Source organism: Heloderma suspectum, chromosome 1, assembly GCF_057233095.1.
Source record: "Heloderma suspectum isolate Gila_16-S chromosome 1, 16-S_ref, whole genome shotgun sequence".
Lineage (NCBI taxonomy): Eukaryota > Metazoa > Chordata > Lepidosauria > Squamata > Helodermatidae > Heloderma > Heloderma suspectum.
Genome location: NC_139458.1, coordinates 322,868,888 through 322,893,985, shown reverse-complemented (window position 1 = coordinate 322,893,985; position 25,098 = coordinate 322,868,888). Strand labels below are relative to the sequence as shown.

The following is a 25,098-nucleotide window of genomic DNA, read 5'->3' as shown; positions in this document are numbered from 1 at the left end:
TAAATAATTAGGGTGATTTGTAAATTTACAGTGCAATCCTTCCTGTGTATGTTTTCACAGCAGTAAGTTCCATTGTGTTCAGTGGGGCTTATTCCCTTGTAAGTGTGCTTAGGATTGCAGCCTCATTCTTTCTCTTTCTCTTTTTCTAGTCCAAGAATGTGCATAACTTGTTGCTAGTGCATAATTGATCAATGAATCAATATTACAAGCAAAACCATTGGTAACAGTGATCTGAGTTCTTCAAAAACCTATACCATGGGTAGGCAAGTTGGTGCCCTCCAGATGGTTTGGACCGCAACTCCCAAAATCCCTGACCATTGGTCATGCTGGCTGGAGCTTATCAGAGTTGTAGTTCAAAACACCAGCTTGCCTACCCCTGACCTCTACAGTGAAATACTAGCAAAAATTACATGCCTTTTTAATTCATCCTCCCAACTGCTAGACATTCCAAGGGCCATTTCACATATCACACAGCAACAATTGCCTGGGATTGCCACCAAGTCTACATTCAACAGGCTGAGCCAATCTCAGCTCTCTAATGAATGTACTTTGGTGATACATACATGTTCTGAAACCTCTTTATTGCATTTGTACTTCACATTTTAGGTGTGAATTTTGAAGCAGCTGTAATTGCTCTCAGGCCCCTATCAACACTTGTTGCTGAATTAATGTACAATGCACTCATGTCATCCAAATCCTGCAATTCCTAATGGGACTACATAGCTTTAGTACATATGCAAAATTCCCCTACACACAAAGGTCCACTGCTTGCAATGCTTTTTTATTTGCTTCAGAGGAAAGGGAAAATCCATGCATGCAAAAGAGATGCATGTGTGGGCTTTCCGCCTCTACTGAAGCGAATGTGATTGCCCACTCACTCAGTCTCTTTGTCTGCATCAGAGCTTGTGGGGCTGTTTCAAGAGCACTGCATTTAAATAATTTCCTCCCTGAAGACTGAATATTTTATTTATCATGCAATACATGTTCAAAACTCTACACATTCTATAGTCAGATGAAAAGATAGTTGACTTTATTTGTTTGTGTAATCTAGTTTGCATAACTATTTTCTCTCTTTCTTTTATTCTTCCCGGTGCTCCTTGGCAACCATTCCTAACACTTTAACTTGAAGAAAAAAAACACCTCGTTTTTAAATCTGTTTGAGCAGGAAGGCAAAATGAGGTTTGGCAAAGTTGTTAACCTACATAGAATGGTGTGGTGTGTTTTCTTCTTCTTTCTCACACTTAAATGTAACATAAGCATTACGTTGTAGCACCCAATGTAAGGCTAATTTCCTTCATTTCAGTCTAAAAAGGAACCCACATCCTTCCTGTGCCCTTCAAAGAATTCTAAAAGGCTCTGCAGAGAAAACAGATGTACCAGTATGTATCAGTTACAATTAGGGATGACATGATTAGGTTCTATGCCGAACAAACTAAAGGACAAAACTACCCATGCAGAAAATAGGCTACTGAGAAGATGAGGAGAGCTGGACACTCTTCTGTTTACTTTTTCTTGCTGCGGTAACTGGAACCCTTTTCAATAGACTACAATCAAAGACATAAAGTATCTGTTGTTATGCTTCAAGAAAACTATTTAGAACATGAAGAAACTTTTTAATACATGGATATTAACAAGGATGGACAAAAGTCGGAAATTAACTTTCATTTTTTGGAATACAAGCCAATCCCCCCACCCCACCCCGAATATTACAATCTCAATGCTATAGGAATGTTCTGAATTGCTGCATGTTTGACATTTTGTAATAAGCACAGGAAACACCCGTCTAGAATAGTAACATGTAATGGCTTAATTAAGGGCAGTTTTGCATGTGCACCTACCATGGTAAACTGCATTTGGAAGGGGTGGGAGGATGTTCCTAAACTCCTCACCATGTGAAAAAGCACCCGTTTCCACAAAGATGGTTAACATAATATGCCACCAATAAGAAACATAGTTTACCCATTCTATTATTTGAGTGCACCTGTTTTCCACAGAAAAGGGATCTTTCATAGGCCAGCCATCCTGTCCATGCCATTATAATATATCTGCAATAACTGGCTTATTCTGTCTTCTTTGGTTCATCCCACCTTCTCTTTTTGAAAAACATAACTATTGGTAAATGTCCAGATTGCAGTCTATCCATGTGCAACACATTATCTCCCTATCTATTCCTCCCTTGACTACCCTTGATCTCCCTTGAGTTACATATATCCAAGTGGTGTTACTATAACTATATTACTTTCTACAAAAAAAACCCTCTAGGAGTAGTGTTCACTTTTTTGTTGGCATGTTTATATATGTACTAAATAGTATTTATATACTAAAACATGTATATAAATATGCGAAAAAAGAATGAATAAAATACAGTATTGAATTGAAGGAAATATTTGAAATTGCAAATGAACTCTCAGAATTGCAGAAGCACATCCAAGTAATGCTTGGTCATGTGCCCTGTATAAAAAATATTGTGATTGCATTAAGATGAACAGATGAGAGAATGAGATAGCTCCAAACAACTTTACAAAATAAAATGATGCTAGTAAAGAAATGGAAATCAATTGAGTTTCATTTATTTAACTTGGAAAAAGATGATGTGACATGTACAGTATATTCATGTACTGTATAGAATTCATGTTGTTTTTAAATTATGCTAACTCGTTAATAATCAAGAACTTGTCTTATATATGCACGCACACACACATACATACATACACGCACATGCACACATGAATGTGAGTGCACGCACGAACACACACACAGTAGCTAGAAGTCTTTTTGCTAAGAACAGGAAATCTAATCAAAGACCTGTGGAAGTAAAATTTGGGATCCACACTAATGTTAATTAAACTGACTGCTCTCCAAACCTCTTTGTTTAAGAACCATGAAACAATACATGCTTTGGAACTTGTGATGAGTAAGCTACTGATATCTAGGTGTGAACAAACTTTTATGAACTTCTGCTGAGTATTGTTCCTTTTTAGATATCTTCATAGTTTACCTTTTAAATGTACACTTCAGTATTACATTTATACACAATTCTGTTCATCGGCATGGATTGTAATAACCTTAAGCTTTATAAATTAAAAATGATTATACTTTGAAAGAGTCATTCTTCTAGAAAACATGACCCTAGCTATTCTAATAGTCCTAATCAGGATGGCAGTGTTAGTATTCTTAAAAAGCCTATATATCATTAGATCACTATGAAAGGTCCTGCCATTTTACAACATGAACCTGCACCTCTGGGTGCCAGGAAGGCCATATTTGGCAGGAAACGAATGCCCTGATCTGGATTGAGTTTCCATGTGGCCCCCATTAAGTGTACTCACTTGCCATAGGTCATAGGTTGCCAAGCATTGTCCACATTGCAGATGGAGGAGGGAAGAAGGGAATTAACATGGGGCCAGCACAATTGATACTACTCCAGGAGTGAGGCAAGTATGGGATTTAATAAATTTAATTAAGAAAACTCTCAACATATAAATCATTTATTATCTGAAAAATCATCTTAAACACAGTAGTGGCAAATCTGATTAGGAACTGCCCAAGAATCCACCTTCTAAATCTAAAACTAATGAATTAATCTACTGAGCAGTCCTATTAATGCTTTAATCCCTGCTAAGAAGGGAGATTGCTCTTAGGGTCAAACAAAACATTATGTTAAACACGTAGTGTGTAGCTACCATTCTGTTATTGTTTTACTTGGAAGTAAGTGGGGGCCTCAGTCAGGCTTGGTGTGCAGGGAAGGGGGGGGTAATCTTTTCCTCCCCGGCCATGACTTCCCCCACAAAAAAATAACCCTTCTCTTGTGCAGCAGTTACTGACAGTAAAAACAAAAATTGGCACCCAACCCCCTTTCCCATGTCAAAGTAGCCTCCAGCAAACCTAGTTGCTCAGCAGAGTGTTGTTTACTTGGGTATATCAATAGAAAATTGTGTGTGCTTAATGGTTGATTACCATCACAAGTTAGCTACACAAAGAAGGGTATTTCAGATTCTGAAATTAAGTTTGTTTCTGATTAAGCTCAACAAACTATACATTCCAGACAGTTTCCTGTCTTTAGTGCTGGGTGGCTGTGCTACAACTTAACTTAGTGAATACCATGAATCACATTTTTTATTTTCGTGGTGGACAAAGATGCAAACCCATTTGACCCAGTTCATGGACTTTTTGAGAGAGTTCCTATAGATCAGTGTGTATACCTTTTTGATCCTGAGGGCTGTATGCAGTCTTGGCCAGGGGGTCCAGGGCAGCACACAGGCACATGCATTTCCACTCTTGCGCGCACACACATTGCTGTGTGTAAGGCGTCACTGGCAGGTGGTAGAGGTGACTACCTCTCCCATCTCCCTGCTATCTCCTTGAAGATCAGTGTTCCTTCACTACTGCTGGTGGAAGAAAAACAGCTACTGCAGTATCAAGATTGGATCTGGGGGGATGGGGGAGGCGTTCACCTCTCCTATCCCCCCACTATCGCCTCAGAAATTGCTGTTTCTCCACCACTACTAGCAACAGGAACATAGAAGTCCCTGTCCTCCAACTGATCTCCACTGATATGGCTGTTCCCACACCGCTAGTAGAAGTGAAATTGCGGGGGGAGGGGAATTGGTGGGCAGGGCACCCAGGGAGGCCACACCCCAGGCCTTGGAAGGACATCTGCAGCCCAAGGGCCGCAGGTTGCACAACCCTGATGTATTCTACATGAAGTTGTTAATTGCTGTATCTACTTTCAGTTTTGTCACAGAATTGAGATCCGAGCTCTGCACAAAGAGCTTTTTCTTTCCTGCTTTTCCACTACATAACCTCTAGGTGGTGATGTGCTATAGTGGAATATTGCAATTACACATAGGAAAATACCTTTTCTTTCACTTTCAGAAGTGATACTCTATTTCCCTGCTCTAAAAAAATCCCAGGAAAGTGCTCTTAAAAACAGAAGTGAAACTGGAGGATCACAACATCGTCTAGCGAACCCTTTGTCAGGATTGATTCCTGACAAATCAGTGAGATAGTTAGCAGCTCAGATTCAGAAGAGGAACAGCCAAAACTGGGGGATGCATTTTCCCAAGCCAGTTCAGATATGGGTAGGCATGCTTCACAGGTTACTAACTCCCAGATGGCCGGGCCTGAAGCCCCCCCCCCTTGCCCCCCTCTGTGAGAAGCCGGGAGGAGGACGAGGAGGAAGAGGAGGAGAGTGAGGGCTGTGACCTAAGTGATGCTAGACTGAGGCGCAGAGCTGAGAGGGAAACGTCAGGGGCAGAGCTCAGACGGTCGACCTGGTTAGCGTTGCATGAGAGGCGACGTAGGGAAGCATCACTGGAAGGGCGGGACATCCCTCCTAAGTTAGTCTAGCCAGCAAGCCTCACTTCAAACTGCAGGCAACTTTGTTGTTCCTATTTGAATCCCCTAGAAGCATTCCTTTGTAGTCTGAGAGTCTTCCGAGGATTGCATCTGTAATGAACCTGTTGATAATGAATTAAAGGCCTGAGACTGAAGCCTCTCTATCTGTGTGTGAGAGTGCATAAGGAAAGAGGGGGGCCAAGGGAAACGTGACACCCTTAAACAAAAGTGAGTAAGGAATCATGACCACACAATAAATGCCTCATGTAGAAAAGCACATAGATGGTAAAGCACCTGAGGATTACTGCATAGGTAACATTTTTGTAATCTGTTCCTGGTACCCAAGTACAAAATGCACACATATCTGATATATTGTATTCAGTAAGAACACACATGTTTAAATCACTGCTTTTCCATTTAAAATACACGCAAGGAAAAAATGGGGAAGGATTGGGCACTTGTGTGTATTTTAAAAAGAAAAGTGGCCATTTGTACACATGTGTGCCCTTCATATCTGATGGAGTGTGCATATATTGGCACTCATATATGAGCTATCATGTGCAAAGCAGTCTTTAGAAGCAGATATCATAAGGAAAATGTGAGTAGTAAGACAGACCACATGAGGAAATGTTTTGTTATATGCATGGAAAAAATAGACACCAGAACCATTGATTACTTCTGTTAAGTGTTTACCCTACTGTTCTGACAGCAGAGGCAATACTGCATTGCTTAGTCATTTGAATTTTGTTTAGATGTGCAATGCGTTTTTACACACACACACACACGCACCAAATATAAACAGATAGGTAGAAGCTGTGTTCAGTATATAAATATTTAAAAAAATCTCTGCCATTTTTAGTTTTCTTTTGTGCAATACCTTGAGTAGACCATTGTTTCTGACAATCATCATTTGAATATGTAGTTAAAACTCTACTAACTGAAATGCAAAGCAGTGAGATATGTATTGGTAGAACGCTGTTAAGATATATTGGGTTGGACTGAGATATATGCCTGTGGAAGTGGGTGGACAGAAGCTGACTTTCCTGCTCCTTCCAGTCTCTGTCATCCCAGAGACACCCTGCCCCTTGCCAAATACTTCCAAGGGTTGAGAGGTCCTGATGAGTGGAATGCACTGGGGTGGGGGGGTGAGAGAGAAGCATGAGAAATTAGTAGAGCAGAAGACTCCTCTGTCCAAGTTCCTACTATCTCCCTCTTTCCACACAGTCCTCTGTACCACAGCCCATTCCATTTTGCGGGGGCCTCCGACCTTCAAGGGAGCATTTTGGAGGGCTGTAGGGTGGTGGAGTGAGGAAAGATCAGCTTCCATCTTCCTCATTCTACAGGTGGATATTTATGTATTTGTTCATTTATTTAATTGATTTATAACACACCTTTCCATCAAAAAAGGCACTGAAGGCAGCTATCAATAAAACACAGATTACAAACAAAATCTTAATTAAAATACAACATTAAAAACAAATACATTAAAAACACAATAAAAGAAATAAACAGCACCCAATCAGCAGCCCATCACCCTATAGTTCTTCTCCAGGCCAGTGTTAACTCATTTTTGTAAGGATTGAAGCTGGCAAGGGGGAAAGCTCCTTGCACAAGATCTGGAGCTTCTCATGTTATCCCAGCAGCAAGGGAAGGAACACTGCTGCAGCAGCTCTACACGACCAACACAGTGCAAGAACCATTTCAAGGCTTTTTGGTGGGGTATTAGAGACACTTAGTTGCAGTGCTTCAGAGCATCTATATCAGAACTGTCATACTAGCTGTTTTTATCTGGCCAGCTTTGGAGACCTGGTTTAGGGCCAGTAAGCAGCATATTTCTTTATAAAACTATAAATCCAAGATATTGGCACCTATGCTGCCTTTTTGCATAGATACCCAGGTAAATTGGGAAATTGAAAGAGCAATAACTATTGGGTGAGAGGGGAAGATTCCATATTAAGACTCCTTATTTTATTGGACATTCAGCTTAACCATGTGTATTGGCCCCAGCCCTGTAACCAAATTACCTGTAGTGTTAGATGGGCCTAGAGATCCATAATGCTTTGCTTAGGTTCATTATTAGTTCATTCCCTTGCTAGTGGGCCTCTGAGCATGTAAGATGAGTCAAAGGTCGATAGCGGCCTTAGCACATTCCATACTATCAAGATGTGCCTGGGAAATGAAGCTGTGTTTTTGCTGAGCTTCAGGTGTCTGTGCTGGGAAAGCTCTCCCTTCTGACCAAGCACTGTTATGCTGAGAAAGTTGTAAACGAATGCTAATTAACGCTTGCTGTTGTCATGCTGCCTCACTGCTGACATGTATGGTATAAAACCCATTTTACCCCATGGCTCTGGGTTCAAAGAAGCTGTCTGATCCAACCATTGGGTACGCCTGTGTGCTGATTATACTCAATAAATTATCTCCTTGTAAGTAAGCCTGGGTCTGATTTATCACTATCTTGGCACCTCTAAATTAAGAGTTTGAAGCCTACTGCAGGGGCAATACACCATGTTGAAAATTCTCTTAGTAAATAAAGAGGCAATTGGCACATGTTTCATTAAAATATTTTATATTTTGTTTAACTCTAGTGGCTAAGACATGTCAGTCAGCTTCCAGATAAAGTATGTTTCTATTTATTCAGTTTGTTTTATTGACAGTTTATAGTTGCCGCTGCTTACCATTGTGCTGCCTGGGATTTATTCCAGGAATCAAAATGAGTTAGAGATGCAGCTGCCACAGGCCAAACAACTCCCCTCCTCTCCAGCTCAGCCGCTGCCCACCCATACTCATTAATGGGATTGACATCCCTGGCTGTGGTCTGACATAAAGAACAAACACTTGCACTGTCCTTGAAGCACACCAAATATGCTTCATGAGAGCGCAAACCAGAAATTTAGCAACAGTAAGACAGATTTCTCTGATTGTCTTGGATGTGAAACACATTTTAGCACATGCTCATACATATCCAGATAGGCCACTACACTAGGTGTAGCTTTTAATACTCCCACTATGGTCATGCTGCATGACCATTGTTAGGGAAGGTTTTAGAAGTAATATACTATAAAATGCTTACAGCACGCTTACCTCAAGCCAAGGGAAAATGTCGTTTGGTTTTACCATTTGTGTTTCCACAGGATGAATTAAATAAGCAATAAACATTATTTGGTCTTTCTTACACTGTCAGCCATCCTCAGATAATTTCACCTTGATAATTCACTTACATCTCCGATTTGTCTAAAGGTTCAAGGCACATAAGCTGTAATAACAGATCTGGCAAAGGACTGTGATGCAATCAGTTTTTGGGTGCCCCTGAAAGTGTTGGTGAGCATTGAGAATCTGGTGATGTTTGCACCGCCTTACATCATTTGTGAATCACAACTCTCTTCATGGGTTGCTGGAGAGTGCAGAATGGGGTTGGTGCAGATATAACAATACTCAGATGCTAATGTTGGTTTAGCAGTTAGGAACAGGCAGGCCTTAGTGTTGCACATTCCATATATTGTCCCCTGCTCCCCTTAACTCCAGTTTGGCATGATGTCTGATCATTGCTAAGCATAATTAAGAGTTCATTTTAAATCTGGTATCTGAATTGGGTTTAGGAGATTTAGGAGTCTCCTTGTCCATGAATAACAATGGTCCAATTTAATCATTGAACTTTTGGAGGAGGAGGTGCATGGCCCCTTCCTGATTTCAAAACCTGGATTACTGTTTGGGTAACAGTACAAGGGAAAGAGGAACTCAGGGAAAAGAGAACAAAGTGGGTTTGGAAACACTTCAGTCCAAATCATGAAAGACTTCCTTCCAATGTTTGTGTTTAACAGCATTTAAATGATAGATGAAACAAGTTTGGAACATCTGAACTCCAAAGCTTCAAAATCCTGAAGGCAAATAAAAGACAATGAAGTTTTAAATTGAAATCATTACACACCAGTTTCATGATTTGGAGTGTTGCAGTATCAGATATTTCACATTATAAGATGATTGGAGGGGAAAAAGCAGAAACTGGTATTGTAGTATTTGAGTAAAAGCTCAGTAAGCTCAGTTGGAGGTTACTATCTCATACAATGAAGCCGGCCGTACAGAGAGAACTGTGCAAAAGAGATCAAGAACATTAATCTAAGATTCCAGAAATGGTTGGGTGTAAAGAATATTCTGATACTGTCTTGCAAAACACTTGACCACAACAGTAGATTGAGTCCCTACTTTGGTCAGACGAATAGTGGTGCTTTAAAAGAAAATATTACTATATTTCTATATGATACACTAACATTGTTTCCCTATCATTAACATTTATTGAAATGTTTTAGCTATAATACAGTTCTTGCCAAGCCTGTATCTCATATTTTGGATTATTCTGTAGCTGGCAGTATGGGAACAAATCGGTTTCCTAATGCCTCTTAAGATGCAGAATACCGTTGTCTGCAGAATACAGTTTGTCAAGTAGTATTTTTATGGTAAGTTAATGTGTTGTAGCTGAAACCTTAGCCAGATTCTTAGTAATGTGTTATGCAGCAGAACTGGACCCATTTCTGTGGGATTTTAAAAATACATTTAGATAAGCTGAACCATTAATTAATCAATCCAGTTCTTAAATAGATTTTTATGGTCATAGTGTGGATTCGAAAAATCACTAGCTTTCTAGCTGGTAATTTTGGATAATAGAAATACTATTGCATCAGTGAACTGCACAAATAACAAGTGCTGAAGTACTAAGAAACATGTTATAAACCTCTCAGATATATAGACCATGGAAACTGGCATTTATTGCTGTCCCCACCAGAGTTTTAATTTGGATGGATATTAGCCTGGTTATCTTATTTGCAAGGTTTCTTTGCTAATCATTCCACTAATATTGTCGGCACTGAAATATGTCCCTAGAATAACCCAGTTTACCATTGGTATATGTTGAGGTTTCCCGTTGACAGCTGGTTGGCCACCGTGTGAACGTAATGTTGGACTAGATGGACCCTTGGTCTGATCTAGGCTCTTCTTATGTTCTTAGTAGGGCCATGAACTGGAGAAAACTACAACTATTTACCATCTCATAAAAGTTTAAAACGAGGATTATTATCACCCTGTTAAAGAAATCTTAGTCAGCCAACCAGTCAATCACATCAGTTTAAATCAATTACCTGTGAATACATTTGCATATGAATAAAGCACTAGTTCTGAAGGAAAAAAAGCATGCTTTATTATTATATGACGCATGCACATGTTGCATCTGCAATAAACTCCTGGGGAAAAGAAAACATGCCTCTGCTAAAATGTCACCTACCATCCATGGGTTTTGTAATTATGCTTATGTTGAAAAATAGTTCATTTTTAAATTAAAAAGACGCTCAAGACAATTAATCAGGGGAATCTTTTTGATCATTTATTTTATTTTTTTATTTTATTATTAAATTTATTAATCGCCCATCTGGCTGGTCACCCAGCCACTCTGGGCGATGTACAACACACAATAAAAACAGTTTAAAACAATAAAATTCTACAATAAAAACATTTTCTAAAATACCCACCCCAAACGCCTGCCTGAACAACAGCGTTTTTAATGCATGACGGAAGCTCATTAAAGAGGGGGCATGACGGAGTTCCCTAGGGAGAGAGTTCCACAGAGTGGGGGCCACCACAGAAAAGGCCCTCTCCCTTGTCCCCACCAGTCTAGCTGTCCTGGCTGATGGGACAGAGAGAAGGCCATCCGAGGCTGATCTTGTTAAGTGGCCTGTCTGGTGCTGCTGGAGGCACTCCTTAAGATAGGCTGGGCCAGAACCATATAGGGTTTTAAAGGTCAAAACCAACACCTTGAATTTGGCCTGGAAAACAACTGGTAACCAGTGCAACTCCTTCAGCACTGGAGCGATGTGATCTCGCCGGCGGCTGCCTTTAATCAGGCGAGCCGCCGCGTTCTGTACCAGCTGCAGTTTCCGAACCGTCTTCAAGGGTAACCCCACGTAGAGCGCATTACAGTAGTCTAAACGAGAGGAGACCAGGGCATGTACTACCGATGGGAGCAGATGGTTGGGAAGGAAGGGGCGCAGCTGCCGTATCAGATGGAGTTGATACAGCGCTGTCCAGCTCACAGCTGACACCTGAGCCTCCATGGACAGCTGGGAGTCCAAAATGACCCCCAGGCTGTGGACCTGGTCTTTCAAGGGTAGCCGTACCCCATTCAACACCAGGTCAACATCCCCCAGCCTCCTCTTGTCTCCCACCAAAAGTACCTCGGTCTTGTCAGGGTTCATCTTCAGCCTATTCCTCCCCATCCAGCCACTCACCGTCTCCAGACATTTGGACAGGGATTCTACGGCCAACCTTGCCGAAGATTTGAATGAGAGGTAGAGCTGCGTGTCATCTGCATATTGATGACACTGCACCCCAAACCTCCTGATGATAGCCCCCAGTGGCTTCACATAGATGTTAAATAGCATGGGGGAGAGGATGGAACCCTGTGGCACCCCACAAGTAAGTGGCCACGAGTCCGAAACCTCCTCTCCCAGTGCTACCCTCTGGTACTTGCCGGAGAGGAAGGACCGGAACCACCGCAATACGGTGTCCCCAATGCCCAACCCCTCCAGGCGGTCCAGGAGGATACCGTGGTCAACGGTATCGAAAGCCGCTGAGAGGTCGCGGAGAACAAGGAAGGAGCATTCACCCCTATCCAGAGCCCTCCTCATATCATCTACCAAGGCGACCAAGGCCGTTTCTGTCCCATGCCCAGGCCTGAAGCCCGACTGAAATGGGTCTAGATAATCAGTTTCTTCCAAGTGTGCCTTCAACTGCACCGCCACCACCCGCTCAATCACCTTGCCCAAAAATGGCAGATTTGAGACTGGGCGAAAGTTGTTCAAAACTTGAGGATCCTAGGAGGGCTTCCTTAAGAGCGGTCTTATCGCTGCCTCCTTGAGGGCTGATGGCATCAATCCCTCCTCAAGGGAGGCGTTCACCACCGCCTTGATCCCCTCACCCAGTCTCTCTCTGCAGCTCATAATGAGCCAAAATGGGCAAGGATCAAGTAAGCAGGTGGTCGGCCTTACAGATGAAAGCACCTTGTCCACTTCATCAGGAGGAAGAAGCTGGAACCGATCCCACAAAACCGGTTTGCCACAGGCCACCTCTTGCTCACTAACTGTATCCACAGTGTGCAGGGTAACACACCTAATCTGATCAATTTTATCTGCAAAGTGCCTTGCCAAAGCCTCACAGGAGGCCTTAGAATGCTCCAGTGGTTCCGGAGCCACAGGACCGACCAGGCTCCGGACCACTTGGAACAGCCTCCTGGGACAGCACTCTGCAGACGCGATAGAGGCAGCATAATATTCCTTTTTTGCTGCCTTCACCGCCACGTGATAGGCTGAAGATACAGCTCTAGCCCGTGTCTGATCGTCTTTGGAGTGAGACGTCCGCCACCGGCGCTCTAGCCATCTCACCTCCTGTTTCAGAGCTCGTAACTGCGGATTGAACCATGGTGCAGTCCGAGCCCTGTTCAGGGGGAGAGGGCGTTTCGGAGCCACCCGATCTAATGCCCCAGTGATTGCGGCATTCCAGCCACCCACCAGGGTCTTGACCGAGTGGCCGTTGGCATGCCCCAGAGAATCCCCAAGCGCGTTCAGGAATCCATTTGGATCCATAAGACGCCTGGGGCGGACCATTTTAATGGGTCCTCCACCCCTGCGGAGGGGTTGTGGAACCGAGAAGTCCAACGTCACCAGATAGTGATCTGACCATGACAAGGGGGTGGTGGATATACTCCCGACTTCCAGATCACTCCCCACTTCTCCAGAAACAAACACAAGGTCTAGTGCATGACCGGCTACATGGGTGGGCCCAGTTAGAATATGGTGCAGCTCCCAGGAGGCCATGGTTTCCATGAAGTCCCGAGGTGCTCCTGTAAGGATGGCCTCCGAATGTACGTTGAAGTCCCCCAATACCAGTAAGTTAGGGGACTGCACACGCACATCAGAGACCACCTCAAGCACCTCGGCCAGGGAGTCAGTCGTGCAGCGGGGTGGACGGTACACGAGCAGAATCCCCAGACCACCCTTCGGGCCCAACCTCCAATACATGCACTCAGCAACCTTGGTCTCCCGGAGAGGGGGTCTGGTGAAGACCAAGGACTCTCAGTAGATAACAGCCACTCCCCCTCCCCGATCCCCAGCCCTCGGCTGCTGTGCATACGAAAATCCGGCTGGACACATGGCTGCAAGGGTTGGAGCTGCAGCCTCGGCCAGCCAGGTCTCCGTAATACATGCCAGGTCTGCACCCTCATCCAGGATCATGTCATGGATGAGGGAGGTTTTCTGGGTAACAGCCCTGGCATTGCAGAGCAGCAAACGAAGGCCAGAAGATGGGGTCACGCTTCCCCCAGCCATCCTTTGGCTCTGGACAGGCCCGGAGCAGAGGACAGATACTACACATCTCTCCCTTGTTCCCCTTACCTGGCATGGCCTGCCCCTAGCACTCCGCCAGTGCCTGCCGCCCAGCCTCGGTATCTTCTGGCCCTCAACACTCCCCCCACTGCCTCCATCAGGTGGACACATGCCCCCTCGCTCCCGCCTATCAGGCAGGCTACCCACCCCTAAAACCACAACAAAATCCCCCAAGAAAAAGAACACACACACACACACACACACACAATTAAAAATCCCCTTAAAAATAATGCCAGGCCGGAGTCCACAGGGAAGGCCAGGTGGTGGTGGTGGCGGCGGCGGCGGCGGCAGCAGGCCCGCCTCTTCCCCGGTGGTGGTGGTGGTGGTGGTGGTGGTGGTGGCGGCGGCGGCGGCGGTGGCGGCGGCCTCTCCTGCAGGCCCTGGCTCTCCCAGGCCACCTCAGCCAGCCAGCTTATGTAGCCCCTCCAGGGAGGGCAGGTGGAGCAGCACAGCTGGCTCGGTACCTGGGGGCCTGGTCCTGCAGGGACTGGCTGTCTGCCAGGCAGAAGTCTCCAGGGAAGGCCTGGTGGTGGTGGCAGCGGCGGCAGCGGCGGGCCCAGCAACAGCAGGCCCAGCAGCAGCAGGCCCGCCTCTTCCCCTGTGGTGGTGGTGGCCTCTCCTGCAGGCCCTGACTCTCATTCAAAAGCTTTTAATAGATTAATCTAACTGATTGACCAAATGTTGAAGCTCTGGTCTGAACACATGGGTGGAAATGGTCCCATTGTCATTTCTGTACACTAAAGAAGTGAATGGGAAAATTCCGGTTGCATAGGTTCAATGATGGTACAGCACCCTTGCTATTCCTAACTGTTCTTCTGCTCCTATTGTTGCCTCTGCCACTCACTCTTCCCTTTACCCCGTGCAGAGAGCAAAGCAGACAAAAGTAGCCAAAGTTCACCATAACACATGCATAACCCAGAGAATTAGCAAAGGCAGTTGGCAGGATAGCTCCTAAATATTCTCTCCTACATGCCAGAGCTCAGTGTCAAATTGTGCATTACATTAAATGTGTGTGTGTGGGGGGGGGCTTTCCATCTTGCAGCCATTGGAGGAGGCTGCTCAGGACTGGGATGGTAGGGTGCAGGAAAGGAGGTTTAAGTCTTTCCATCATGCCAGCTTCCCAATGAAAATATCCCTTTCCAAAGTTGCTATTTGCCCCAATGGACACTGCTATTGGCTGTTTAGGAGGGCAGTTAAAGCCTTTTCATTTTTGCCAGGGTTTTGCATTTTTTCAGTCTTTAGGTGTTTAAATTTTGTTTCCCGTTCATTACACTACAGTTTTGCTGCATTCTGTTCAGCTTTCTGAATTTTTAATGAATTGTTGCTTTGCTTTTATTCTTAATCTGTTGTAAACATCCTTGGGAACTAAACATGGCATAGCAATGCAAATAATTAAGGGTTAAGAGTAAGGTCATAATGAGGAGCAACTGTTGCTTCAGGGACAAGTAATAAGGCTGCAAAGAGAAAAGCCCAAGTTCCGTGAAAATTCTTCCTTTAAAAAAAACACACTTCCTTTGTGGAAAAAATGCAAAGCTTGAAGATAGTACAAATGTTTGAGATCTTCCCTGAACCCTCACTTACAATACACAAACAGCTGCTCAGTATGCTTGTCTAGGTGAGTTTCCGAAATTTGGGATGGTAGGGAGACCATAGTTCAGTGGGCGGAGCAGATGCTTTGCAAGTAGAAGGTCCCAGATTCAAGGCAGCTTCCTATGTTCCTAAGTGCAGGATTTTAGAATGGTGTGGCTTTGAATGAGAAAATAGTAAAACCTTACTATCTATATTTCTGCTCCAAAGTCAAATGCTCCTTTACTTCAGTATTCTCTTTAAGAATAAAGTGAACCTGCCATTTAATTCATACCAACTAACGCTACACAATATAAAGGTTGTAGAAGTTCTTCCTGTCAAATAAAAATAAATTTCTGAAAACAACAACAGAATTTGCCTGTCTTGCAGATTTCTGGAGCTATGGATTTTACTGGTACTCACTTACACAAAAATATAAGACAGATACTTAATGGTCTGTGTTGGCTGAAATTTGTCTTATTTCCTATTGGGCACTGCTTTTTTTCCTCGGCTGAAACTGGTACAAGCAAAGAGAATGGAAAAAGAATTCACTGTTTCTAAAGAAAAAGAAAAAGCGGAGGCCCTAACGCTCATAGAATTATCTGGCAGTGAAACTCTGTACAAACTGGGAAGGGTGGCAAAGTGGCCTTTTGTCAAGAGCTTGGAGGTGAGCCTCCTCCTCTTTCATTTGCTGCATTGGAGAGTTTTTGATTACACTTGCTCAAACAGCCACTTTGTACTAATGTGTTTTCTTGTGGATTTGCCAGGTGACCCCCTGACTCATGGGCACCCAGCCAGTTCCACCACAGCGACTGTTCCTTAAACAAGCACAGCAAGTGAAGTCAGTTTTTGCTACTGCTGTCCAGATGGAACACTGACTTTCCTGTTTCTTTTCAGCTGGTGCTGAATATACCCTAGGGTTGCTGTTTTTAAAAAATATAGTACCTTGATGAAATAATGTGAGAGATGGGTCTTTGAATGCCAAAACTTGAAGATAGCTTTTGATGAAGTTCTGCAAGATACTTCCTCTTCTTGATCGATGTGCCACTCTTTATACTACTGTGTTTTCATCCTATGGAATGCTATTCTAGCAGAAAAGACCAACCTTTGTTCCCTCAGCTTTCTTCATCTGTTTGTTCCTTCAGTTCTGTCTGTAAGTTCTTTCTGTACATGTAAAATAGCAGTTTCATAAGCTACAACGTTTGTGTCTGAAATGGGCTGGTTTTGTGACAATCAATGCTGAGACTGACAGGCAGAGGGATTTGTTCTTGATTTTTTTCCCATGCAAAGGCAACACATCCAGGACATCATCATAATCGACAACAACTTAATCTGTACTTACTGGCTGTAGGTATCAAAGAGCTGATCTGGGGCATTTGTGCTAGGAAAAGGCACAAATGACAGATCCATAACTCTGTTCCACAAATGTAAGATATAGAAAGTAATAGTTGGGAGATGCAGAAAGGAACATAAGAAAGGATGTGTACTTTAGGTGATGCAATACAGTTGTAATATTTTTATGTGTCTTGACAACTGTCTGTAAACTGACTAACAATTGACCTTGAATAAGTATGTTACAAGTAGAAACTCTACTGTGCTTCAGCAACAATGCTGAGTTGTCTGCATGTATCTGTCCAAGTAGTACTGCTGGCTGAATATGCAACTCAAAAGAGAACTGGGACTGATCATCATCATGTGAGGCTGCACATTTACTTCTCCATTGTCTATTTTGCTCTAGGGGTACTAGGCCATTAAGGCAGAAAGAAGTACAAGATGGCCAAATGCACCGAGTGACATACAGCTCTGCTTCTCTTATATTCTTGGGTATTAGGAATGGCTGACCACTACCACATATGGAAATAACTGTCCAGATCTTGTCTGGCTCCACCTGCCCAGATTGGCCATTGGTTACTTCTGGGCTAGAAGGAGCATGAAGAACTTCCTTCTCCAGCATAGCTTTAATTGGGCAACAAGGTTTTCCTTAACTCTAGTCTGTCTTGCATTTCTTGCACTTGGCTCCTGGTTATTCCCCAGTCCTACCTCCTGACTTACCCTGGTTGCTTTTTTGGTTTCCATTCCTGGCTTGTTCTCTAGTTCTGCCTCCTGATTTGCCCCCAGATACTAAGGGCCAAACTAAATGTTCTGGTGATGATACCCAATGGGTGAGAATGATGGGAATTTCAGTCCAACAACATCTGGAGGGCCACACGTTCCCCATTCCCACTTTAAAGCCTAAAGGCAGGCAGAGGCCTGCAGATGGTTGGGAAGACAAGTGTGGCAGCAGAGGAGCCGTGGGTGGGAATAAAACTCATACGAGATAATTAGCTGCTCTATGACAATACCTTCAAGGCTGTTCTACATAGTAAGGAACTGAGTATAATATTCGAAAAGTAGTTATGAATGCAAGAAATTTTCTGGGGAATAAGGAAATACTGATTAAGGAAATTTCTATTGCCACGGAAGCATTTGACTCAGCAGCCAGAGATATAATGGGGATTCTGCACTAGAATTTCAGGACATCTTTTATTAAGTGAGAGGTCTTCCTGATGTAGGTTGCCAATTAAAATACCACTGTTATCTTTAGCATATGACTTAGTTAAAAAAAAAAAAAAGTAGTAAAAATATTGCAGAATACTCTGCTCCTTCCACTAGGTGGAAGCAAGAGAGCTGGATAAAGGATATCTAAAAATCAAAATACTGTCTGTTAGCAGTAATGGACTAGATGAGGGTAAACAAATTGAAGCTTAATCCAGACAAGACAGAGGTGCTCCTGATCAGTCAAAAGGTAGATCAGGGATTAGGATTCAGCTTGTTCTGGGTGGGTTTTCACTCCCCCTGAAGACACAGGTTTGCAGCTTGGGTGTACTTCTGGATTCATCCCTGAGCCTGGATTCCCAGGTTTCAGCGGTGGCCAGGAGTGCATTTGCACACTTAAAGCTAGTGCATCAGCTGCGCCCATTCCTTGAGATGTCTGACTTGACCACAGTGACCATGCCTTAGTTACATCCCGTTTGGATTACTGTAACGTGCTGTACGTGGGGCTGCCTCTGAAGAGTGTTCGGAAACTTCAGCTGGTTCAAAGAGCTGCTGCCAGACTGTTGACTGGGGCTAGCTACAAGGAGCATACAACTCCCCTGCTAAAACAGCTTCACTGGGTCCCAGTCTGTTTCCAGGCAGAATTCAAAGTGCTAGTCATGTCCTATAAAGCCCTATATGGCTCAGGTCCAGGTTATCTGAAAGACTGTATTCTCCCCTATGAGCCTGCTCGTGCCCTGAGATCTTCAGGGAAGGCCCTTTTTGCAGTCCCGACACCATCACAGGCTTGTCTTGTCAGAATGCAGGAGAGGGCCTTCTCTGTGGCTGCCCCAAGGCTCTGGAATTCCCTTCCCAGGGAGGCGAGAGTGGCACTGTCCTTGGTATCTTTCTGCAGGCAGGCAAAAACTTTTTTGTTCTGGCAGGCCTTTGGGGATAGATAGTCTGGACCTGTGAGAATATGATGGAGTGGTACTATTATTTATATTGTTATTTTTAAAATTCTGATATTTTATACAATTTTAATATTGATGATTTAATTATATTTTTAACTTTTGTATATTTCTGTTTCTATTTATATGTTTTAACTGTACAAGCTCTTAATGTTGTAAAGCCGCCTTGTGTCCCAGTATTGAAGAAAAGGCGAGATATGAATATTATAATAATAATTATAATAATTCATTTCAGTTATGATGTACTATACACATGCTGAGCTGTTTATCCTCAACAAATTGATCACCATTTGCTATAAATTACAGTTATTCCTCATATTGTCCAGTTCTTATACCCAACATTGCCCTCCATAAAACTGTGCTGAAGTATGACATTTCCTTGCTCATTCCTTGTGGGTTGATGTCTTTTCTAAATTAGCTAATGTTAGTAACATTTTGATGCAGTGGGAAATGTCTCCAACTTGATATAACTTAGTTAACTGTGATACAAAATACCGAGTTACAGACATTAAAAATAAAATGAATACAAGTGTTAATATGAAAAATACAAGGAAATGTTTGCTTGTAATTTAACCATAAGACAATTAAAGTTTTTGGCAATGGATTACAGCTAGGCCCATCCCTTTCTAGTAAAGAACCTAGTATTAGCAACACAGATGTTGCATTAATGACATAATTAGATACACAGATGTCCTGCTTGACACAAGATGCTTATTTCTTGGTTCCAGGGCACACCCTACATTTGAGCAAGTCATTTTCTTTTAGTCTGATTTCCCCATCTGCATATGGAAATATAGATTATACAGGGCAAACATGATAACCCGTGAGATGAGCACTGGTTTGTGAAGGACTTTTAAAAAATTACTTTAATTTTTACTTCCATGATTGAAAAAAGCAGGAAACAATGTTGAAATGCAGGGAATGTTGTTTGCAGTTGCACATGTCTATGCTTGCCAAATATTGGTGATTTGGGATGCTTCCTCCCACTGGGCCAGGAATAAAATACTTTTATTTGAAAAGGGAGTGGAGTCCCTAAGAATAGACCTCCTAAGAATGTTACTTTAACTTTCAGTATCATGACACTGGGATGCCTCTCTGCATTCTGAGAAATGCAGATACAGAAAATGAAATGATATGAATATATATTGAGAGCAGGGTTGGCTTCAAGGGGATAGCATGGCAAGGCATTTGTCAGGGTGCCAAGACCAATAAAGAACCCCCTGTCCCAGCAGTGCAACTCTTGCTCTGTGAGCACCTTAGAAGGCCGGAAGCAGAACGGTGGTATTCTCAGCTTGGATTTCCTGTTTGCCAGGTGCCTTGTGCAAGTGGCCACAAATCTTGAAAGCCAACACTGACAGCCAGAACATCTAGTGCGACTCCTGCTGTCCTTGCTCCGCTAAAAAAAACACAAACAACGGAGACTTAAAAGAAACAAATATAGCTTGAAAACAAGCTTAATTAATCCCTTTTAAGCCTCTATTGCGGTTTGCTGCCAAAATTTGGTGGAAAAGCCACAATTGTTTGCCCACTGCTGCCGCCATGCCACCAAATTTCATTGGAATGGCAGCAGCAAGAGTGTGACCCATAGGGGGGTCGGGGAGTGGAAAGTAGCCCCTGGATCCTCCAGAATTGCCCGCCCGTGTCTTAGGTGAACAAAGTATTTTATGTGGACTCGACCCCTGACTACACTGGTATCACAATATTGCCCAGGCTTCAGGATCTTCCTTCGGTGCGTGGCTGGAGAGATTTGAGCGCCACCTTTTGGGGAGTGGGTACCAGTACCCCATGTGAATTGCACGTAACAATGGCTCATTTTTTTTAATCTGTTCAATGTTTGCATCACAGCAAGGTTCCTGCTTAAGTTGGACTCTGCTTATTTGGCAGATCTTCTCTCTTCCAATGCAAAAATGATTAGCACAGTGAGCAGGAGGAAAACAAGTGCAAGAGTTTATATAAATTTATTTAACTGGTTGTAGCCCATTTTGAAAGATCAGAAACATCTAGCAAATTATTTTCCCCCTAATGAATCATTCAACTTACATAAATTCCAAAATCATAACTGTATTTTCAATATTTATACCTGCGTTATACTTCTGCCATGTTAAGCACAGCAACCTTAGTGCGGGAAGTAAGGCAGAGTTGACTAAATTAAGAAGTAAATAGAGCTTTTCTTTTAATTCTAGACTTTTTGTACTAACACAGAGCATGTACACTAACTTGGGTTTACAGAACATGATGATACACTTGCTCTTTGCAATACAGATATGCTGGAAACAAAAGCAGATAAGCGGGATGGGGGTATTTAGCATCAGGGTGTCTTTGTAATTACGAAATGGACAAATTTCTTAAATTGTCTTTTCTTCCATAATTTGTTCTTTAAATGTTACAACTGTGTTGTTAACCACAGCCTTTGTGCGTATGTGTGTATGTATATTTAAACTTTCACTGAATTCCTCCCCCCATCTACACATATGGGGCTACTTCCAGTGTCAAACAAGCAACTTTCCAAGACTTTCCCTTGCAGGGTACCCTCCTAAATTTGTTCCAGAGGGTCTCCCAACCCTCTGGAGCAGATGTGTGGGGGAGGCTGCGGGAGGAAGGAAGAACACATTCCAGCAGTGGTGTCCATTCTGCTGACAGACAAACATTGCTGGATACAATTGATGGTGTTAAATTTCTCACCTTTCCTTCCCCTCCACAGACAGTCTCTGTATATTCTTGCATAAGGATTGTAGGGTGGGAATGAAGCCACCACTACCACGCACCGGGTTCAGACAACACACCAACCTGCGCTGCTGCACAAGTACTTATGTAAATGGTGGCTGTGTGCGCGGCACTCACAGGCAGGGGGAGAAGCCACAATGGCTTCTTCTCCCCACATGATCGTCTGAGCCCAGTCACTCTGTCACTTGCATTTAATTTCTGTGTGTGTTGACTCAGAATTAACTCCCACTCCCTTCAATGGGGCTTACTCCTGGGGAAATGTGCATAAGATTTCACCCTTACAGTGCAATCCTATATGTGTCTATTCAGATGTAAGTCTCTCTGAATTCAATGGGGATTACTCCCAAGTAAGCATATGTAGGATTGCAGTTTTAGTGCTGTAACCGTAGTAACATGTTGCAGGTGTGGAGATGTTGATTCCATACAATCAACAAGAAGTGGAATTACCTATGATTAAACATATATTTCCTTGTGTTTATTAGTTACACTATTTCTACGAACTTTGATTTCTTTAGAAGCTACCTCATTTCACTTTGGAGAAGTGGACTCAATTTCGCAATTTCTCGTAACACTAATGATCAATTTTGAAACTGCTGTATGACCCAGAAATATCCAAACATTCAAGGAAAAAATGCATCATCTGTTAGAACCATATTAAAATCTTGTTTACTGTTTGCAACGTTGGACAGAAATCTCCAGGGGGTCTGACATAAATGGTTTCCAGATTTTGTTGAATGATATCATCAGCACTGTCCTCGTAAGTATGTGTGTTTCTAGCTTTCCAGAATCATGAATGCCTGCATTCAGCCCAGTGAAGGTTTGAGATGCTTTGTGATAACACCAGAGAATATTCTGTCTGTCTGGTTGTTTAGAGCTCTAGTGCTACTGTTAAATAGAGGATGTACTTAAAATTTTCTACAAAATCCCTAGAGTAATTTTGAATGAAGTCCAGCAATGTGCCCTGTACTTCCTCCTGAATCTTTACTAGACAGCCAATTATATCATGCATAGTTAGTGTCCTCAGGAAGGAATGGACAACTTTTCAAAGTCTTGTCTTGAAAAGAAACATGTAGGTTCCACCCTCTGTCACATCTTACACAGTCCTGCAATCAAGCAGCCTTTATACGTGCACAGCCTAGACACTAGAGCCAAGCTGAAAAGGACAATAGAAAGGGAAATAAGCTCTCCATCAAACTTTTCCACCCCCCCTTCCCATCTCTCTCAAAGAAAACACTTCCCAGCAAAAAAAAAAAAAAAAAAGTAGAAGAAAAAGAAACTGGCTAAAGTCCATTAATTTAAAACCTGTCTTGTACTGATGTCAGTATTACCTCTTTTTAAAGTTGGGGTTATTTAACTTTATTTTTTACAGCTTGGAGGGCCTTGTGTACATAGTCATTTCTCGCATAGTTTTCTAAGATACTTGTTCAGATGGTACACTCTTCTTGAATAGATGCTTTCTTCTTCTGTTTTTTGGCAACTTGAAGTTAATAATTCACTTTTGTGTTGGCTCACTGTGAATAATACATTTAGGGTCATATCTTCCCCATCCACAAAAATACAGCATATCTTTGCTAAATTCAGATTCGGAAAGGTTCTCAACTTTAAAGCACTATTAACAGAGATGAAGCCAAACCCTGTGGAAGAATTCCATAGATATACCAATATCCCCAAATGTGAGTGCTGGTATTTTTTGTGAAATACTTTGGAAGCCAGATTCTGTCCATACCAAGGGAATGTACAATAACGACAGTTTAAGAGCAGCTTGTACAACTTCTTTCTAACCCTCTTCAGAGGCCTCTAGAAGCCATTGAAAGTCAGTAAAATATTTGGCCCCTGGAGGTGCCTAGAGACACCACAGAGGCTATATTTTGCATGATACAAAGTCATGCCACTTCTGTGACCTTCAGAATTATCTAGTAGGGCGGAGAGGGTGGAGGGACAACCCCACACCATGCTCACAAAGGCTCTGGATGGCTCTGCGCATGAGTGGTACATTCTGACTCATGCCGTGTGAGGGAAATGAAGCAGTGCAATTCTGAATGCAGTGTGTATATATAGGAGCTGTGTTTGTATGAAATAAAGTTTCCGAGTAAGCAACTTGGATGGGGTGGGGCGCAGCCTCAGCCACAAAAATGGCTACTTGCTCCTGGCTGTATTTAGGACAATGGCAGCCACCATTGCCATTCCAAAGTCTGGGAGATGGCAGGTGAATGGAGTGAAGGAGGACGATTGTAGGAGGAATTAAAGGGTCTACCTGTCATATCAAATCTTGCAATATCTGATAACAGTCAAAAACCTGGAGTTGGCACTTAGTGCACGCTCTTGGTTTGCCCCAATGTCAGGCAATTGCAACATGAATAAATATCTGATAAACATATGCCAGACTGAAGTATTTGGTGTTTTTTTTCTTCTTGTAAGCTTGTTCAGTGTGGGTGATTTTTTTTATGGGGTGGGTGGAAGTTGGGTATATGGAATCAGTAACGAAAGGCTCAGTGGTTTATGAACAATATTTTCCACAGTGGTAAGAGTTACTTCAGAAAACCAAGGTCTTCTTAAAGGCGTTTTACTGTAAAAATGTAAAAATAAGCTACAGCTACAGAAAAGGAACTGCTGGCGGGGGGCGGGGGGGGGGGTTCTTATAATCTGAAACAGACCACATAGAGGCTTAAATCCTGGGGTGCAGATACTTTTATATCCTATGAACAGTTCATGGGAGACATTATCCTGTGCTGGCCTTTGTGTTGCCTACATTACAACTAGCAAAGAAATGGATTAAGCCATGTTGGAATCATGCATTGGCAATGCAAAAACCCGGGGGGTTGTCATTTAAAGGAACATTCTTTGCTGGCCTCCCATGTTACTCATTTGGAGCACAAATGCCAAATGCTAAGCTCAAGAAGTTGCTTCTGGGAGATGTCCCAGGAAGAAGGTATTTTGCCTTTAGCTAGACCTGGTTTGCACATAATGCTAACTCATGGTTTATTTAAATTATGGTTAACCCATAGTTTGTTTTCCTACCCAGAATTTGTCTGGCAGACATTCTAACAAACTGTGGTTTATTTTTTCAATCCCTGAGTTGCTTGTTTCCCTCTTCCTTCACCCGCTCCCACCTTGTATTCCAATTGCCTTTGCAGCACTGTAGTACTGGCACGTAGAGCTCCTGGTGTGGTTGTTGTTGTTGTTTTTACCATTCTTGCCCACCACTTCTGTCACCTGGTGAACCAACCCATGAACAGCCCTCAATTCTGGGTTCACACATAATGACAACTCATGGTTTAAACAACCCAAAGTTTGCCTGGTTTGCACGTAACACTAAACCATGGTGTGTTGCCCTACCCAGGGTTTGGCAATTGAACAAACCATGGTTTGTTTTCTCAGTCCCTCAGTTGTTTGTTTCCCTCCTCCTTCACCCATTTCCTCCCTGTATCCCAAATGCTTTTGCAGCACTGGCATGTAAAGAGGCTGGGTGTCAGGGTGGACACTGAGCCCATAGAATCCCAGAGTAGTTCTGATTCTGAGGAAAAGCAGTCGCTCCTGGGAGAGGAGCGCGCTCCTCTTTCCCA

The 25,098-nt window shown here is 42.9% G+C and overlaps 1 protein-coding gene across 12 annotated transcripts in view; it reads left to right on the top strand.

Annotated features, from left to right (window-relative positions):
- The window catches only part of FYN (FYN proto-oncogene, Src family tyrosine kinase), a 147,397-nt gene that overhangs the window by 88,419 nt on the left and 33,880 nt on the right, over window positions 1-25,098 (top strand). The window contains exon 1 of one of the 12 annotated variants that reach the window (XM_084827340.1): window positions 22,051-22,292. The exons of the other annotated variants lie outside the window; for them this stretch is intronic. The gene's annotated coding sequence lies outside the window, so the exon portion shown is untranslated. Of the gene's footprint in view, window positions 1-22,050; window positions 22,293-25,098 lie in introns of those variants that run through there. 12 annotated transcript variants of the gene reach the window in all.